Here is a 19,861-nt window from a genome sequence, read left to right on the forward strand (position 1 = left end):
GAACAGAACGCCTCTCCAATGTGCCAGACGCCATCTAATGTAAGCATTTGCCCACTCAAGTCGGTTACGATGACAAACTGCAGTCAGGTCCAGACCCCGATGAGGACGAGCATGCAGATGAGCTTCCCTGAGGTGGTTTCTGACAGTTTGTGCATAAATTCTTTGGTTATGCAAACCGATTGTTGCTTCAGCTGTCCGGGTGGCTGGTTTCAGACGATCATGGAGGTGAACATGCTGGATGTGGAGGTCCTGGGCTGGTGTGGTTACACATGGTCTGCGGTTATGAGGCCGGTTGGATGTACTGCCAAATTCTCTGAAACGCCTTTGGAGACGGCTTATGATAGAGAAATTAACATTCATTGCACGGGCAACAGCTCTGGTAGAGATTCTGCAGTCAGCATGCCAATTGCACGCTTCCTCAAATCTGTGGCATTGTGCTGTGTGATCAAACTGCACATTTCAGAGTGGCCTTTTATTGTGGTCAGTCTAAGGCACACCTGTGCAATATTCATGCTGTCTAATCAGCACCTTGATATGCCACACCTGTGAGGTGGGATGGATTATCTAGGCAAAGGAGAAATGCTCACTAACACAGATTTAGACAGATTTGTGAACAATATTTGAGAGTAATGGGTCTTTTGTGTATGTGGAAAATGTTTCAGATCTTTGAGTTCAGCTCACACAAAATGGGAGCAAAACCGAAAGTGTACTTTTGTTCAATGTAGATTCCTAACTGATGAGCACTCCATTATATCTACTAATTTTATGCATTGTATGACAAGTGGCTATGCTGGCAAATGTTTCTAAAAAAGTGGTGAATTTTGGCCAATGTTAACAGACCCGCTTGAGGAAGGGGGTGTGACCTAAAATGCAACAAAATGTCCCAAATTGTGATAAAATTATGTGTAAAAAATTTACAAACTATCCCAACCAATAGATAGCATAACTTTTCTACTGTACTGAAATGCATAGTCGGCAAAGGCAGGAGTTATGGTGGTGGGTATAGAACGACTGCGGCAACCAGTGGATTTGACTTAAAGACGTTATCTTGGGGGTCCCCTGGTATTCACTCTTTAGCCACTATAACGGATCTGAATTTCATTGCAGGGAACGCACCAGGCTGCTACCTCTTGGAGTAGACTCTATGGGGCACATTTATTAAGAGTGGTGTTTTAGGCGCCGGTCTTAATAAGCCCTATAGCTGGTGGTGGATCGCCGAATTTATGTAGAGGCTCTAGCCTCTACATAACTTCGGCATATCCATCGCTGATTCTAAATGTAGAACAGCTTTCTTTCTGTAGCTGTATTAAGGGGAACCTGTCAGGAGCTTAATGCTGCCCTCCAGAAAGGCTCCGTGGTTACAAACAGCTCTGAAAAGCGGAAGCTTCTTTTCACTCATCTGGGAGACGACCTGTAAATGAAGTATTGTCGGACAGGATGCTGCCTCACGACTCATATCCTCACTCCGGCTCATTTTTAAACCAGGTTAAACAATGTGCACTTTAAGTAAAACATAGTTGTTTGTAACCAATGAGCCTGTCAATAAGGGCAGCATGACGCCCCTGACAGTTACCCTTTAACTCTTTCAAAAGGCATATAAATACTGCTGGTATACAGTGTTTTAACAAACGCTCTCAATGGGTGGCATAGTCAGCTTACAGTATGGGGCTTTAATGGTTTTAATTGAAAATTTAGGCAACTATTCTAATATGGTCTGCCTGAAGGGGTCCAAAGTCTGTGTACACAGTAATCAGCACCCAGCGTCCATCATTAACCCATCATATTCCAGCAACCAGTCCATCCCTCTATGATGCTGGTTTGGCATTTGGTATTGATCAGGGCTCAGCAACTGGAAGCTGTTAGAATCTCTGCTGGAAACGTGATTATTCTTCTCTGTACAGATGCAGCCTTCAATGAGCACCAGGAGCAGATCGAGGCCGTGCACTTTCTATGCTCCGGCTTTTGAGCTTGCTCCCCGGCAGCGCAGGTTCCACTCAATAACACACATTGAAACGCGTCAGGAACTTTCGCTCCTCGCAGCACAAATGTTTTTTAAAACTAGGTAATGGCCTTTTCTCTCTCTTTCCGGAATTAGTTCTCCTGCTCTTAAGCGCTGCATGTTTCCCCAAAGTGGTGACAGAAGTGAATTAGAGGACGGAAAATTGAAGAAAGTCCAGCTTGTGTTCAGTAAGCCGCGCATCTGCTGCCCAGGCAGGAAAGTGTTCTTCTGTCATTTAATTAAATGGAGCTGAAAACCTCATCTGAACTGGTCATTTCAATACAGAACCCAGAACGTAACAATGGAGGAGAACCACACCAGATCCTGGAATTGACATATGACGCAGCCTGTAATGTGCCAACAATCCTATATATGGCTACATTCACACAGCCGTTTGACGGACCTTTTTTTTTAATGACCGTAGCACGACCGTTTTAAGAACAATGATAGTCTTTAGGAGTATTCACACGGCCATATTTTTTAACAGCCCATGAATAGCGGACATGTCCTATTTTGTCCGTTTTAACTGACCAACAGCCCCCATACAATTGAAGGAAAGAGAATATGGGCCACAGTCATATGACCATCTATAGATTTACCCTGCATACAACACAAGCGCTGACAATAGCAGAAAAGTGATTAGTGTCGTTGGAGTCCAACGTTTCCATTCTCTCCATAGAATATTCTGTAGTTGATTATACAGACACTGAACCAGCAGAGGCTAATATCTAACTGGCAATCGTTCAGGATTATATGTGGCCTTCTCTGGGGTGAGCTAAAGTGCAGCTACGATTGAAAATCACTGTGCAAGTCAGCGTGACAATGTGTAGAGGGAACTGCTCTGTAGAACCAGGGAAGGAGGCGAGTTAGGGGTCGTCTTAAGAGGATTCGGAGAACGTGTAAAGCTGTGAGTGCAGCCAGCTCTGGGGAGTCTCCAGAAAGCCAGGGAGGATTAAGGTGGCATTATCCTAAATTCATTAACGCCATGTGAGGATCGATCGGCTGTTACAGATATCCTGCTCTAAGTGAATGGATTAGTACAATGTAAGAGAAGCTTATGTGCAGCGGCCTCCTATAGATCTTCACCAGTTCCCTTCTTGCAGAGGGGCGTAACCAGCCCATATATACAGTAGACCTAACTGATGAGTACATGTAAACCTATGGAGTCCGTTAACCCTTCCTGTAATGAAGGTCGCTCTGTTATATTAGGGCTCCTGAAGCGATGGTGAATCAGACGTTGATCCCTCAATAACCGATAACCGGTTCTTATGCGGTTTCCTCTCTCGCGTATATGGATACAGTAAAGGAACTATAAGTGAGCACTGAATGATGAGACGCGTTCTTCTAGGCTTTTACCATCCGGCAGGTGGTGATTTTTGGCATTGATAAGGTGATTGATACATAGTGGAGATGGTTTGAAGGATTTTACATGTGAGCGGGATGTGACGGGGACACTTTTCACTGACAGTAACTATAATTAACTGTATCATTTGTTCCATCTGTTACTTCATCATATGCAAATGATCTACACAGATTTTCATTATTAGGGTACTTTCACACTTGCGGCAGAGGATTCCGGCAGGCAGTTCCGTCGCTGGAACTGCCTGCCGGATCCGTCAAAACGCATGCAAGCTGATGGCATTTGTCAGACGGATCAGGATCCTGTTCCATATGACAAATGCATTGAAATGCCGGTTCCGTCTCTCCGGAGTCATCCGGAAAAACGGATCCAGCATTTATTTTTTTCACATTTTTTGCGGTCTGAGCATGCGCAGACCGCAATGCCGGATCTGTTTTTCCGGAACACTCGGGGCCGGATCCAGCATTAATGCATGTTAATGGGAAAAAAAATGCTTATCCGGCATTCCGGCAAGTGTTCCAGAGTTTTGGACGGAGATGAAACCGCAGCATGCTGCGGTATTATCTCCGTCCTGAAAAGTTAAAAAGACTGAACTGAAGACATCCTGAACGGATTTCTCTCTATTCAGAATGCATTACAATAAAACTGATCAGTTCTTTTCCGGTATTGAGCCCCTAGGACGGAACTCAATGCCGGAAAAGAATAATGCTAGTGTGAAAGTACCTTTACTATTACTAAATATGATATGGATCATAATGGGAAAAGTTCCTTTTGGTGAGGCTGGAGGTGCATAGTGCCTTGCCATTATATCATATTAGGTCATCTGACATCAGATGATTGTGATTCACATCCATGAGGTTCTTACATACCTTTCCTCTCAGGGCGACCCCTGTGATATTATTTAGTCTGTTCTATGAAGTCATATTATTAGACTGCAGCAGGGATTTACGGCACTTGATGCCGCCACAACCAAAATGATCAGACAAGATGAAACAAGGGACTAGGGCTGCAGCTATCGATTATTCTAGTAATCCGACTTACCAAGTACTCTAATAAGAAAAAATCCATTAAAAGAATGTTTTCTAAGGATGAGGAAATGGGAGGATGATCTGGGGGACATTTCTAAAGATCAGTGGGCAGATATACTGGAGGTAGTTCCCAGAGTGTCTTTAAGGGCAAGTTGTCACAATTATTCATCATCCACAGAGTATATAAAACTCCGGTATTTTTACGGAAAGTTGGTGTTAGAACTGATGACAAATGTCCAAAGTGTATGGAGGAAGGAGCAGACCTGCTGCATATGCTTTGGTCTTGTCCAGTGATAAGTAGTTTCTGGGACGGAGTGTTGACTTTGCTTTAATCGCAATCTGGAGTTGAGGTTGCAAAAGGACCCTAAGGTATGTGTGCTGGGTTATGTGACTGATATTGGAGGGAGCGAGCTGGTGAAGGTGGCAGTGGGGAGGCTGCTGTATGTGGCTAGGAAGTTGGTGGATCCGGGGGAGTCCGCCAACATCGGAGGAGTTTGTGAGAAAGGTGCATGATATGTTGACGTTGGAAAGGGGGGTGTTTGCAAGGAGAGGATGTCCTCAGAAGTTTGAGAAGTTGTGGAATGAATGGTTGTCTCATACTCATGTTGTAATATATGATATTTTGGAGGTATATGCCCTCTGATCTATGGGGGGTAGGGGGGGCAGCATGGGAGGGGCTGGGAGTAAGTTATGTTGTGGCCATGTAAATGTGCAATTGCTTTTTCTTGTATGCTTACATTGTATACAGCTATATGGTGATTTTCCCATGATATTGTCATATGCTACTGCTTTATTCTGACTCTGCATTTGTGAATGAAAAGACGAGGACATGTACTGTCATACAATAAGTTAACTTTATTTGATCAATAAAAACGATTTGATTAAAAAAAAGAATGTTTTCTATAAAAACTCATCAGCCCCATATTCCATCATCAGACCCCCCTGTCATTAGTCCCCCCCCATGCCTTCAGTCCTCAGCACCATCATCCCCCCCTCCATGCCATCAGTTCCTCTCCCATTGCCATGAACTCCTCCATGCCATCAGCTCCCCCCAGTGCCATCAGTTGCCCCCATGCCATTAGCTCACCCTCCCTTGTGCCATCATTTCCTACTCCAGTGCCATCAGCTCTTCCCCAGTGCCATTAGCTCCCCTCTAGTGCTATCAGTTCCCCCTCCCTTGTGCCATCAGTTCCTCCTCCAGTGCCATTAGTTCCTCCCCCAGTGCCATCAGTCCCTCCCCCAGTGCCATCAGTCCCCCCAACCTGTGCCATCAGCTCCATCATGCCATCAGTTTCTCCCCAATGCCATAAGTTCCCCTTCCCCTGTGCCATCAGTTCCCCTTCCCCTGTGCCATCAGTTCCTCCCCCAGTGCCACCAGCTCCCTCAAGTGCCATGAACTCCCCCATGCCTTCAAGCTCCCCCCAGTGTCATCAGCTCCCCCCACTGCCATGAACTCCTCCATGCCATCAGTTCTCCCACTCTCCCTCCTAGCCATCAGTGCCCAGCCGCAGCGGCAGTCAAATCAAATACTTACCTCTCCTGCTATGGGCGTCACCGACACTCCACAGCTCATCCACCCTTTTCTTCACGAGATGCCCTGGGACCAGGGCTGGGACAAGGTCCACCACCAACAGAGGCTGAGCTGCCCAAGTGCGCCCCCCCCCCTCCCCATCTACCCCACCAGACATTTAGATGTTATTTATTCCTGCAGCTCTAATGCTCTGATGATCACTGATCAGTAGATGACTCAAGCAAGCCCCCCCCCCCCCACGCCATTTAGATATGTATGTTTGTTATTAATCATCTCCCACCCCAAGACGCACCTAGGTTTTAGAGGAGGATAATAGGAAACAATATTTTTCATTCCACCTCAGGTCAGACCCGCAATGTTAACCACCTCAGCCCCCAGTGCTTAAACACCCTGAAAGACCAGGCCACTTTTTACACTTCTGACCTACACTACTTTCACCGTTTATTGCTCGGTCATGCAACTTACCACCCAAATGAATTTTACCTCCTTTTCTTCTCACTAATAGAGCTTTCATTTGGTGGTATTTCATTGCTGCTGACATTTTTACTTTTTTTGTTATTAATCGAAATTTAACGATTTTTTTGCAAAAAAATGACATTTTTCACTTTCAGTTGTAAAATTTTGCAAAAAAAACGAGATCCATATAGAAATTTTGCTCTAAATTTATAGTTCTACATGTCTTTGATAAAAAAAAAATGTTTGGGTAAAAAAAAAATGGTTTGGGTAAAAGTTATAGCGTTTACAAACTATGGTACAAAAATGTGAATTTCCGCTTTTTGAAGCAGCTCTGACTTTCTGAGCACCTGTCATGTTTCCTGAGGTTCTACAATGGCCAGACAGTACAAACACCCCACAAATGACCCCATTTCGGAAAGTACACACCCTAAGGTATTCGCTGATGGGCATAGTGAGTTCATAGAACTTTTTATTTTTTGTCACAAGTTAGCGGAAAATGATGATTTTTTTTTTTTTTTTTTTTTCTTACAAAGTCTCATATTCCACTAACTTGTGACAAAAAATAAAAACTTCTATGAACTCACTATGCCCATCACGAAATACCTTTGGGTCTCTTCTTTCCAAAATGGGGTCACTTGTGGGGTAGTTATACTGCCCTGGCATTCTAGGGGCCCAAATGTGTGGTAAGGAGTTTGAAATCAAATTCTGAAAAAAATGACCTGTCAAATCCGAAAGGTGCTCTTTGGAATATGGGCCCCTTTGCCCACCTAGGCTGCAAAAAAGTGTCACACATCTGGTATCTCCGTACTCAGGAGAAGGTGGGGAATGTGTTTTGGGGTGTCATTTTACATATACCCTTGCTGGGTGAGAGAAATATCTTGGCAAAAGACAACTTTTCCCATTTTTTTATACAAAGTTGGCATTTGACCAAGATATTTATCTCACCCAGCATGGGTATATAAAAAATGACACCCCAAAACACATTCCCCACCTTCTCCTGAGTACGGAGATACCAGATGTGTGACACTTTTTTGCAGCCTAGGTGGGCAAAGGGGCCCATATTCCAAAGAGCACCTTTCGGATTTGACAGGTCATTTTTTTCAGAATTTGATTTCAAACTCCTTACCACACATTTGGGCCCCTAGAATGCCAGGGCAGTATAACTACCCCACAAGTGACCCCATTTTGGAAAGAAGAGACCCAAAGGTATTCCGTGAGGGGCATGGCGAGTTCCTAGAATTTTTTATTTTTTGTCACAAGTTAGTGGAAAATGATGATTTTTTTTTTTTTTTTTTTTTTCGTACAAAGTCTCATATTCCACTAACTTGTGACAAAAAATAAAAACTTCCATGAACTCACTATGCCCATCAGCGAATACCTTGGGGTCTCTTCTTTCCAAAATGGGGTCACTTGTGGGGTAGTTATACTGCCCTGGCATTCTAGGGGCCCAAATGTGTGGTAAGGAGTTTGAAATCAAATTCTGTAAAAAATGACGAGTGAAATCCGAAAGGTGCTCTTTGGAATGTGGGCCCCTTTGCCCACCTAGGCTGCAAAAAAGTGTCACACATCTGGTATCCCCGTACTCAGGAGAAGTTGAGGAATGTGTTTTGGGGTGTCTTTTTACATATACCCATGCTGGGTGAGATAAATATCTTGGTCAAATGCCAACTTTGTATAAAAAAATGGGAAAAGTTGTCTTTTGCCAAGATATTTCTCTCACCCAGCATGGGTATATGTAAAATGACACCCCAAAACACATTCCCCAACTTCTCCCGATTACGGAGATACCAGATGTGTGACACTTTTTTGCAGCCTAGGTGGGCAAAGGGGCCCATATTCCAAAGAGCACCTTTCGGATTTCACTCGTCATTTTTTACAGAATTTGATTTCAAACTCCTTACCACACATTTGGGCCCCTAGAATGCCAGGGCAGTATAACTACCCCACAAGTGACCCCATTTTGGAAAGAAGAGACCCCAAGGTATTCGCTGATGGGCATAGTGAGTTCATGAAAATTTTTATTTTTTGTCACAAGTTAGTGGAATATGAGACTTTGTATGAAAAAAAAAAAAAAAAAAAAAATCATCATTTTCCACTAACTTGTGACAAAAAATAAAAAATTCTAGGAACTTGCCATGCCCCTCACGGAATACCTTGGGGTGTCTTCTTTCCAAAATGGGGTCACTTGTGGGGTAGTTATACTGCCCTGGCATTTTCCAGGGGCCCTAATGTGTGGTAAGTAGGTAAATGACCTGTGAAATCCTAAAGGTACTCTTTGGAATATGTGCCCCTTTGCCCACCTAGGCTGCAAAAAAGTGTCACACATCTGGTATCCCCGTACTCAGGAGAAGTTGAGGAATGTGTTTTGGGGTGTCTTTTTACATATACCCATGCTGGGTGAGATAAATATCTTGGTCAAATGCCAACTTTGTATAAAAAAATGGGAAAAGTTGTCTTTTGCCAAGATATTTCTCTCACCCAGCATGGGTATATGTAAAATGACACCCCAAAACACATTCCCCAACTTCTCCCGATTACGGAGATACCACATGTGTGACACTTTTTTGCAGCCTAGGTGGGCAAAGGGGCCCATATTCCAAAGAGCACCTTTCGGATTTCACTCGTCATTTTTTACAGAATTTGATTTCAAACTCCTTACCACACATTTGGGCCCCTAGAATGCCAGGGCAGTATAACTACCCCACAAGTGACCCCATTTTGGAAAGAAGAGACCCCAAGGTATTCGCTGATGGGCATAGTGAGTTCATGAAAATTTTTATTTTTTGTCACAAGTTAGTGGAATATGAGACTTTGTATGAAAAAAAAATAAAAAAAAAAAATCATCATTTTCCACTAACTTGTGACAAAAAATAAAAAAATTCTAGGAACTTGCCATGCCCCTCACGGAATACCTTGGGGTGTCTTCTTTCCAAAATGGGGTCACTTGTGGGGTAGTTATACTGCCCTGGCATTTTCCAGGGGCCCTAATGTGTGGTAAGTAGGTAAATGACCTGTGAAATCCTAAAGGTACTCTTTGGAATATGGGCCCCTTTGCCCACCTAGGCTGCAAAAAAGTGTCACACATCTGGTATTGCCGTACTCAGGAGAAGGTGGGGAATGTGTTTTGGGGTGTCATTTTACATATACCCTTGCTGGGTGAGAGAAATATCTTGGCAAAAGACAACTTTTCCCATTTTTTTATACAAAGTTGGCATTTGACCAAGATATTTCTCTCACCCAGCATGGGTATATGTAAAATGACACCCCAAAACACATTCCCCACCTTCTCCTGAGTACGGCGATACCAGATGTGTGACACTTTTTTGCAGCCTAGATGCGCAAAGGTGCCCAAATTCCTTTTAGGAGGGCATTTTTAGACATTTGGATACCAGACTTCTTCTCACGCTTTGGGGCCCCTAGAATGCCAGGGCAGTATAAATACCCCACATGTGACCCCATTTTGGAAAGAAGACACCCCAAGGTATTCAATGAGGGGCATGGCGAGTTCATAGAAATTTTTTTTTTTTTGGCACAAGTTAGCGGAAATTGATATTTTTAATTTTTTTCTCACAAAGTCTCCCGTTCCGCTAACTTGGGACAAAAATTTCAATCTTTCATGGACTCAATATGCCCCTCACGGAATACCTGGGGGTGTCTTCTTTCCGAAATGGGGTCACATGTGGGGTATTTATACTGCCCTGGCATTCTAGGGGCCCTAAAGCGTGAGAAGAAGTCTGGAATATAAATGTCTAAAAAATTTTACGCATTTGGTTTCCGTGAGGGGTATGGTGAGTTCATGTGAGATTTTATTTTTTGACACAAGTTAGTGGAATATGAGACTTTGTAAGAAAAAAATAAAAAAATTCCGCTAACTTGGGCCAAAAAAATGTCTGAATGGAGCCTTACAGAGGGGTGATCAATGACAGGGGGGGTGATCAATGACAGGGGTGTGATCAATGACAGGGGTGTGATCAATGACAGGGGTGTGATCAATGACAGGGGTGTGATCAATGACAGGGGGGTGATCAGGGAGTCTATATGGGGTGATAACCACAGTCATTGATCACGCCCGTGTAAGGCTTCATTCAGACGTCCGTATGCGTTTTGCGGATCCGATCCATCTATCAGTGGATCCGTAAAAATCATGCGGACGTCTGAATGGAGCTTTACAGGGGGGTAATCAATGACAGGGGGGTAATCAATGACAGGGGGGTGATCAGGGAGTCTACATGCGGTGATCACCACAGTCATTGATCATGCCCCTGTAAGGCTTCATTCAGACGTCCGTATGCGTTTTGCGGATCGGATCCATCTATCAGTGCATCCGTAAAAATCATGCGGACATCTGAATGGAGCTTTACAGGGGGGTAATCAATGACAGGGGGGTAATCAATGACAGGGGGGTGATCAGGGAGTCTATATGGGTTGATCACCACAGTCATTGATCACGCCCCTGTAAGGCTTCATTCAGACGTCCGGATGCGTTTTGCGGATCCGATCCATCTATCAGTGCATCCGTAAAAATCATGCGGACATCTGAATGGAGCTTTACAGGGGGGTGATCAGGGAGTCTATATGGGGTGATCACCACAGTCATTGATCATGCCCCTGTAAGGCTTCATTCAGACGTCCGGATGCGTTTTGCGGATCGGATCCATCTATCAGTGCATCCGTACAAATCATGCGGACATCTGAATGGAGCTTTACAGGGGGGTAATCAATGACAGGGGGGTAATCAATGACAGGGGGGTGATCAGGGAGTCTATATGGGTTGATCACCACAGTCATTGATCACGCCCCTGTAAGGCTTCATTCAGACGTCCGGATGCGTTTTGCGGATCCGATCCATCTATCAGTGCATCCGTAAAAATCATGCGGACATCTGAATGGAGCTTTACAGGGGGGTGATCAGGGAGTCTATATGGGGTGATCACCACAGTCATTGATCATGCCCCTGTAAGGCTTCATTCAGACGTCCGGATGCGTTTTGCGGATCGGATCCATCTATCAGTGCATCCGTAAAAATCATGCGGACATCTGAATGGAGCTTTACAGGGGGGTGATCAGGGAGTCTATATGGGGTGATCACCACAGTCATTGATCATGCCCCTGTAAGGCTTCATTCAGACGTCCCGGATGCGTTTTGCGGATCGGATCCATCTATCAGTGCATCCGTAAAAATCATGCGGACATCTGAATGGAGCTTTACAGGGGGGTGATCAGGGAGTCTATATGGGGTGATCACCATAGTCATTGATCATGCCCCTGTAAGGCTTCATTCAGACGTCCGGATGCGTTTTGCGGATCGGATCCATCTATCAGTGCATCCGTAAAAATCATGCGGACATCTGAATGGAGCTTTACAGGGGGGTGATCAGGGAGTCTATATGGGGTGATCACCACAGTCATTGATCATGCCCCTGTAAGGCTTCATTCAGACGTCCCGGATGCGTTTTGCGGATCGGATCCATCTATCAGTGCATCCGTAAAAATCATGCGGACATCTGAACGGAGCTTTACAGGGGGGTGATCAGGGAGTCTATATGGGGTGATCACCACAGTCATTGATCATGCCCCTGTAAGGCTTCATTCAGACGTCCGGATGCGTTTTGCGGATCCGATCCATCTATCAGTGGATCCGTAAAAATCATGCGGACGTCTGAATGGAGCTTTACAGGGGGGTAATCAATGACAGGGGGGTAATCAATGACAGGGGGGTGATCAGGGAGTCTATATGGGGTGATCACCACAGTCATTCATCACGCCCCTGTAAGGCTTCATTCAGACGTCCGGATGCGTTTTGCGGATCCGATCCATCTATCAGTGGATCCGTAAAAATCATGCGGACATCTGAATGGAGCTTTACAGGGGGGTGATCAATGACAGGGGGGTAATCAATGACAGGGGGGTGATCAGGGAGTCTATATGGGGTGATCAGGGGTGATCAGGGGCTAATAAGGGGTTAATAAGTGACGGGGGGGGGTGTAGTGTAGTGTAGTGGTGCTTGGTGGTACTTTACTGAGCTACCTGTGTCCTCTGGTGGTCGATCCAAACAAAGGGGACCACCAGAGGAGCAGGTAGCAGGTATATTAGACGCTGTTATCAAAACAGCGTCTAATATACCTGTTAGGGGTTAAAAAAAACACATCTCCAGCCTGCCAGCGAACGATCGCCGCTGGCAGGCTGGAGATCAACTCTCTTACCTTCCGTTCCTGTGAGCGCGCGCGCCTGTGTGCGCGCGTTCACAGGAAATCTCGGCCATCGCGAGATGACGCATATATGCGTGACTCTGCGCAGGGCTGCCACCTCCGGAACGCGATCCTGCGTTAGGCGGTCCGGAGGTGGTTAATTAGACCTCAACTCACAGGCACAGCCCCAATGCCTCAGATCAGACCCCCATGTCAGCCATCAGCCCTCCATGTCATATTTCTCCCCGTCCATGAAACAGACAGACTACAGACATTGTCTCCGGCCCATCATGTAACCCCATCCTCACCCATGTCACATTTCTCCCCCTCCTTTTGGTTGCTCTAACACCTAAAGAAAAAATAATAATTTAAAAAAACTGATGTTTCTCCAGATGATCTTATGCTAAAAGTCGTGGTAATAGAGTCTCAAAGGTCTATAGAAGCAGGTACACTATTTTTACAAACCTTTGAGACTCTATTAACACTACTATCAACATCAGGTCATTTAGAGAAACAGCAGGTTTTTTTAATTATGTTTTTCCTTTAGGTGTTAAAACATAACTTTCATTTGATTGCTGTAACACCTAAAGGAAAAATCATTTTAAAAACCTGCTGTGTCTCTAGATGACCTGATGTTGACAGTAGTGTTAATAGAGTTTCAAAGGTTTGTAAAAATAGTGTACCTGCTTCTATAGACCTTTCAGACTCTATTACCACGACTTTTAGCATAAGATCATCTGGAGAAACATCAGTTTTTTTAAATTATTATTTTTTCTTTAGGTGTTAGAGCAACCAAAAGGAGGGGGAGAAATGTGACATGGGTGAGGATGGGGTTACATGATGGGCCGGAGACAATGTCTGTAGTCTGTCTGTGCCATGGACGGGGTCTGTAAAAATAGGGTAACTGCTTCTATAGACCTTTCAGACTCTATTGCCACTGCTATCAACATAAGGTCATCTTGAGAAACAGAAGGTTTTTAATTTGTTTTCCTTTAGGTGTTCAAGCAATCAAATAAGTTATGTTTTAACACCTATAGGAAAAAAATATATATTTTAAAAACTTGCTCTTTCTCTAGGTGACCTTATATTTATAGTAGTGTTAATAGAGTCTCAAGGGTCTATAAAAGCAGTTACCCTATTTTTACAGACCTTTGAGACTCTATTAACACTACTATCAACATATGGTCATCTAGAGAAACAGCAGACTTTAAAAAAATCCCTTTAGGTGTTAGAGTAAATTGCAATCAAATGAACGTTATGTGTTAAGATTAGGGTCAGAAGCAGACAAGCAGGGTTTCTTTAGCCTCTTGGCTATTAGTTTTTACATTCATAAAGCTCCACATTGAGCTTCCAGCAGCAGACAGATGCCAGGGCACTTCTGTGGTCACCTCACCTGGGCACATGGTCTTTGCTCAGCAGAGTCCTGCCATACATGCTGGGTAGATGCTAGAATGGATTTGTTAGAAGGAGGTCTGTGACGTCACTGGTCACATGCTCCTTCATGGTCACATGATCCACTGTGAGAACGCCTGCCTCCTGCTGTGTTCAGCTACAGAGAGAAGGGGGTGTGAAAGGATGGACCAATGGCAGGGCAGCTAGCTGATACTGGCCAATCAGCAGCCTCCTGCTCCTATCTGTGGCTTAACACAAGCGCAGCTTAGAGTGAACACTGGCTGGGGAGGGCGCCCGGCAGCGCTGCGCTGCTGGCAAGTAAGTGATTTAAAAAAAGTTTGTTTTTCCGCCCACCCCAAGCTGCGCCCTGAGGCTGGAGCCTCCCCAGCCTCTGTGTCGGCCCGGCCCTGCCTGGGACCTGACATCACACAGCGTCAGGTCATAGTGCGCGCTTACGCGTGTGTACGCAAGGAGGACAGTGCAGCGTGATGCCGGCCGTCGGGAGACCACGGAGTGGTGAATAATAGCAAGCGCTTCACTCACACTCTATGGTCACGTGGTACAAACGGATCCTCGATGCTAAAAGTTTGCATCAAGGATTTTCTTTGTGTTGAGTTACTAGATTGATTCGAATAAATCGTTTCAGCCTACAAGGGACATAGAAAAAAAAGCAGACTATTCACTTCTGGATACTTTGTATCTTATAGATTGGACACATTGTAGACTCAGGTCATACATTATTCAGGGTTTACATAGAGGGGAGGATGAAAGGGTTAATGCAGCCACCTCCCTAATGAAGTGTGAAGGTTTTGCGAGAGAGTGTCGCTGGACATGGAGACGAACACAATTCAGCTGATTTACACGCAGTGTCAGACTCGAGCGCTCTGCTAATTTCATTAAGAAGGGGGAGTTTGCTGATACATGCGGGGGGACTGAGGAGGGAAAGATGGTATTATTGCCGGTAGCGGTGAGATTCCTGGGCAGGACGCCAGGCATCCTTGTAGCGGGCCTGACGCACTCCTCATATGCTGCCAGCAGCACCGATAATAATGTTATTAATCAGCCGTCAATCTCAAATCACTTTACCAGCATCAAGAAGAGAGGACACATCAGTCCTAGATGTCCCCTATAATGTCTGAAGATGTGGGAGAGGTTCATCTCTCCCTCTGTAGGAGAAAAGCCCTCTGGATATATTCAGCCGTAACATTAAAACTACTGACAGGTAAAGTTAATAAGAGTAATGATCTCATTAAATGACACAGTGTCAAAGAATGGGATATATTAGGCAGCAAGTGAACAGTCAGTTCTTCTGTCAGAAGCAGAAAAATGGGTCCCTGTAAGGACCTGAGTGACTCTGACAAGAGACAAATTGTGATGGCTAGATCAGTCAGACTATCTCTAAAACAGCAGATCTTATGGGGTGTCACTGGTATGCTCTGGTTCCTACCTACCAAACAAGGTCCAACAGAAACATGAGCACCCAGTGCTTACTGATGCATGTGGGGAGTGCAGACTGACTAGTCTGGTCCGATCCAACAGAAAAACTTCTGTAGCACAAATCTGACTTCTATTTTGCATAGGCCAATAAAAAATGATTGCTGCATGTAAATGTACACCTCTCATTGATAGATCCCACTGTATGGCTACAGTACCCTAGAGTAAGGGGCTTTCTGCAAATTGTTTCTTTTTTATGTAATGTTATGTTATGCCATGTATGAATCCAGCATAGCTATGTATGAATGGCACCACTAGGGTTCACAATCCTGGCTTGGCTCGTGTGGTAGTAGGCTCTATGTGGGCTGGTGGTACCATCACTAACTAGGAGACTAGTGTTCGCAGTGAAGGAGAGAGGAAGCAAAAGCCTTGTGCTCCACTCCTTAGTATTAGGCATCAAGTTATAGATTTCTGTTAGAGATCTCTGTAAGATCTACAAGCGGAGAGAGATAAACTCAATGGAGGCAGTAGGAAAGCTAGAATCTGCATGGTCAAGCATAGGAGTCAGCAAGGTAACCTGCTACTTCAGCTATTCAGACTTTGCTGCTGTGAGGGACACCGCTAAGACACCCTTCACATCTGGAAAGGGCTTGGCCAGTCGTATCACTAAGTGGACATTACAGTCACCATTATAAAAGTACAATTGTCCACCATAGATTCTACTGGAGGAGACCTGAGACAGATAGAGATGGCACAGGACCATAACGCTCATCCTTGCCCAAATCCTTACATCGCTGTCTGGGGGAGAATTACACTGTGTACGGTTGGAACTGTGTCTATTATTGGATGTACAAAAACTCCCATTTAACACTTAAAGGGGTTGTCCCATGAAAAATATTCTACAGTTTTCAAACCAGCACCTGGATCTGAATACTTTTGTAATTGCACGTAACAAAGAATTTAGCGTAGCCACTGGGTTATTAAAATGTATATGTGTAGCGCAACCTGCTGTTTGTTTTTTTCCTTATTTCTTTGACCTGCTCATTGAAAAAGCCGCACATGCTCAGTTTCATCCTTCAACTGCTGTGATAGGAAGAGCTGAGACACGCCCCTTGAGCTGAAGCAGATAAGACACTCCCCCTGAGCTTTCAGATTGATATAAATCTAGCAGAGCAATGAATGGGGAGATCTCTGGATCCATGTGAGGTACAGGGCTAGGTCAGAGGTTCTCACTTTCATTTTTTACATTAGTCATGGGATAACTCCTTTAAGTAAAATAGACGTTTGTTGTGCTACTGGCTATTGCACTTCACACGCCCAGCAACCATACAAACCTACAACATCAAGTGGGGAGCCCCAGAACCATGGTGTGCCCCAGAGGAAGAAAGGGTCCTACCCCATTTTGCTGTACCAGCTCTAGGGAGCGTCTGAGGGCAGCCACTTCGATAACTACAACCACTACCACTCCTATCCTCAGCTCTGGCTCCTCAGGGGCTCGCTGCATGGCATCCATTACAGCATCCATTTGTAAATCTAAGTGGACTGCACTGTGTTAAGTGAGAGGGTGCCTGTGAAGGGGTGAATCCCTACAACCAATTCATATTCAATCACAGCAGACATTAGGATGATGCAGTTGAAATTACTTTTTGTTAGTGATTCATAGAATCAGTAGTGGAAAATGTATAGAATAAGTATAGATGTATAGAATATGTAGCTGGTTCGATACGCAATCTCGGTGACAACTTTTTGATGTTTTGGCTCACTACATTTTAAGCTAATGTGAAACTTCTAATAAATACAGAAAAAAATTAAATCAAGATAATGAAAGCTGGTATTGGGGTACATGATCTCTAGATATATATTCCATAAGATGCAGTACATATTTATCATGCCCATACTAACTTTGTACATTGCAACACAATAGTAAGAACTATTGAAATTGTAGCAGGCCCACCACATTCTATTGCATAGCGCTTGGTAGTGAGTAGGGATGAGCGAATCGACTTTGAATGTTTCATACGCAAAAAACTTAGTTTCAATACTGTATGGAGCTCCGTACAGTATTAGAATGTATTGGCTCTGATGAGCTGAAGTTATTAAATTGATTTCTACTGTAAAAAGACATTTCCCGAACTCGGGACTGGGAAATATATTTTTACAGTAGAAATCAATTTATGAAGTTATTACGCAAAGTATCGCGAGACTTCGAAGTAGTAACTTCGGCTCATCAGAGCCAATACATTCTAATACTGTATGTAGCTCTTATTCCGTACAGTATTAAAATGAAGTTTTATGCAAATCAACTTCGGATGTTTCATCTGAAGTCAATTCGCCCATCCCTAGTAGTGAGTAACGTGTGGCATCCTATAAATACTATGATGCATGCATGAGGTGGTGTGTGTCAAGTAGCGCCTGCAGCAGCATTCACCACATAGAGAGCGGTTTAAGAGCCTTTCTTATACACTTGGTGTCTGCCCACACAAATCTGGTCTTTCTTTTGGTACAGTTCCTTGAAAACGTATTCATACCCCTTGAACTTTTCCAAATTTTTTTCACTTTACACCCACAAACCTAAATGTATTTTAAATAAAATTCTGGAAAGTTTGGGGTGCATTCGTATTAAGCCCCCCTGGGTCAATACTTTGTAGGACCACCTTTCGCTGAAATTACACTTGCAAGCCTTTTGAGGTATGTCTCTACCAGCTGTGCACATCTAGAGGCTTACATTTTTGCCCATTCTTCTTTGCAAAATAGCTCAAACTCAGTCAAATTGGATGGAGAGTGTCTGTGAACAGCAAGTGCGGATGCAATGCGATTTCCATGGAAGGTTGCTAAGGAGATGATGAGATGAGCCCCGGGACCCCATTAAAATCCATTTACTGTATTATTTTCCATTATAACATGGTTATAATGGGAAATAATAGCATTCTTTAATACAGAATGCTAAGTAAAATGTCCATTAAGGGTTAAAAAATAATAAAAAAAATTACCTCATCCACTCGAGCCGTTATCGTCTTCTTTCTTCTTCTTGCAGGACCTGCGCTGTGACGTCAGCGCTGGTCCTGCTGTATGAAGATACAAGGTTCTTCTATCTTCATTCAGCAGGACCTGTGCTGACGTCACCATGCTCACCACATGGTGAGTGCGATGACGTCAGCGCTGGTCCTGCAAGAAGAGGAAAGAAGACTATAACAGCTGCGCGATCAAGTGGATGAGGTAAGTAATTTTTGTATTAATTTTTACCCCTTAATGGACATATTACTTAGCATTCTGTATTAAAGAATGCTATTATTTTCCATTATAACCATGTTATAATGGGAAATAATAAAATCTACAGAACACCTAACCCAAACCCTAACTTTAGGGAAGAGGTTCGGGTCTGGGTACCACATTCAGTTTTTTATTATGCGCGTGCAAAACGCATTAAAACGCTTTGCACTCGCACGGAAATAACTGAACAATGCAACGCAAGACAAAACTGACTGAAATTGCGTGCGCACTCGCATGGGTTTGCTGCAATTCACTCTGAACGCATCCGGCCTTCACCCGTGACGCCCGTGTGAAAGGGGCCTAAGTGTGCATCCTGGAAAATGTAGTTTCACACCAGCTAGAGTGCCGAAGGTTGCGGATCCCTGTCATAGATTCTCAATTGGATTTAGGTCTATAATTTGACTGGGCCATTCTTACACATGTCTGGCTGTATGTTTAGGAACGTTGTCCTTCTAGAAGGAGAACCTTTTCCTCTAGGATTGCCCTGTATTTAGCTCCATCCATCTTCCTATAAACTCTGACCAGCTTCACTGTCCCAGCTAAAGAAATGCATCCTCACAGCATGATGCTGCCACCACAATGTTTCACAGTGGAAATCGTGTGTTCAGGGCTAAAGCACGCCCATCAGAGCTGGTGACGTCACCGAACACACTGCCGGGCGCTGTGTTATTGTTAACAAAAGAGCCCGTGCCCTGCGCAATCTAGCGCAGGGCAAGGGAGCACATTGGAGCATGAGATGCTCCAATGCTAACATCAGGGGTGTTGCCTGGGTGTAAATATGAGCTGAACCCGGACAACCCCTTTAAACAGTGCTCCAGATGTTCAGAGCTTGGGATATTTTTTTTATAACCTAACCCTGCTTTACACTTCTCCACAACTTTATCCCTGACCTGTCTAGTGTGTTCCTTGGTAAAAGAAAAAAGCAGCAGCACATCACCTAAATATATATGTCCTGTTAATAGGAAAACAGTCCTCAGAGAGAACTGTGGGTGCATGCTGTGTCGTACCCTGGCTTGTGGTCCCAGAAGTATATCTACAAAAAGATCTGCAGCACTCTTTCAGTTTAAAAAATGTGATGTATTTATTAACCAAAAGGCATTGTTACAGAGCGACGTTTAGACTCTCCTGACTCTTTTTCAAGGAGAGTCCAAACGTCGCTCTGTAATGATGGCTTTTGGTTAATAAACACATCTTATTGCTTTA

General features: G+C 44.2%; 1 protein-coding gene across 2 annotated transcripts in view; it reads right to left on the reverse strand.

Moving 5' to 3' along the window:
• Window positions 1-19,861, reverse strand: part of LOC121001262 (opioid-binding protein/cell adhesion molecule homolog) — a 260,055-nt gene that overhangs the window by 45,077 nt on the left and 195,117 nt on the right. The window contains exon 1 of one of the 2 annotated variants that reach the window (XM_040432264.1): window positions 5,922-5,969. The exons of the other annotated variant lie outside the window; for it this stretch is intronic. The gene's annotated coding sequence lies outside the window, so the exon portion shown is untranslated. Of the gene's footprint in view, window positions 1-5,921; window positions 5,970-19,861 lie in introns of those variants that run through there. 2 annotated transcript variants of the gene reach the window in all.

The sequence above is a fragment of the Bufo bufo genome, chromosome 1 (assembly GCF_905171765.1).
Source record: "Bufo bufo chromosome 1, aBufBuf1.1, whole genome shotgun sequence".
Taxonomy (NCBI): Eukaryota; Metazoa; Chordata; class Amphibia; order Anura; family Bufonidae; genus Bufo; species Bufo bufo.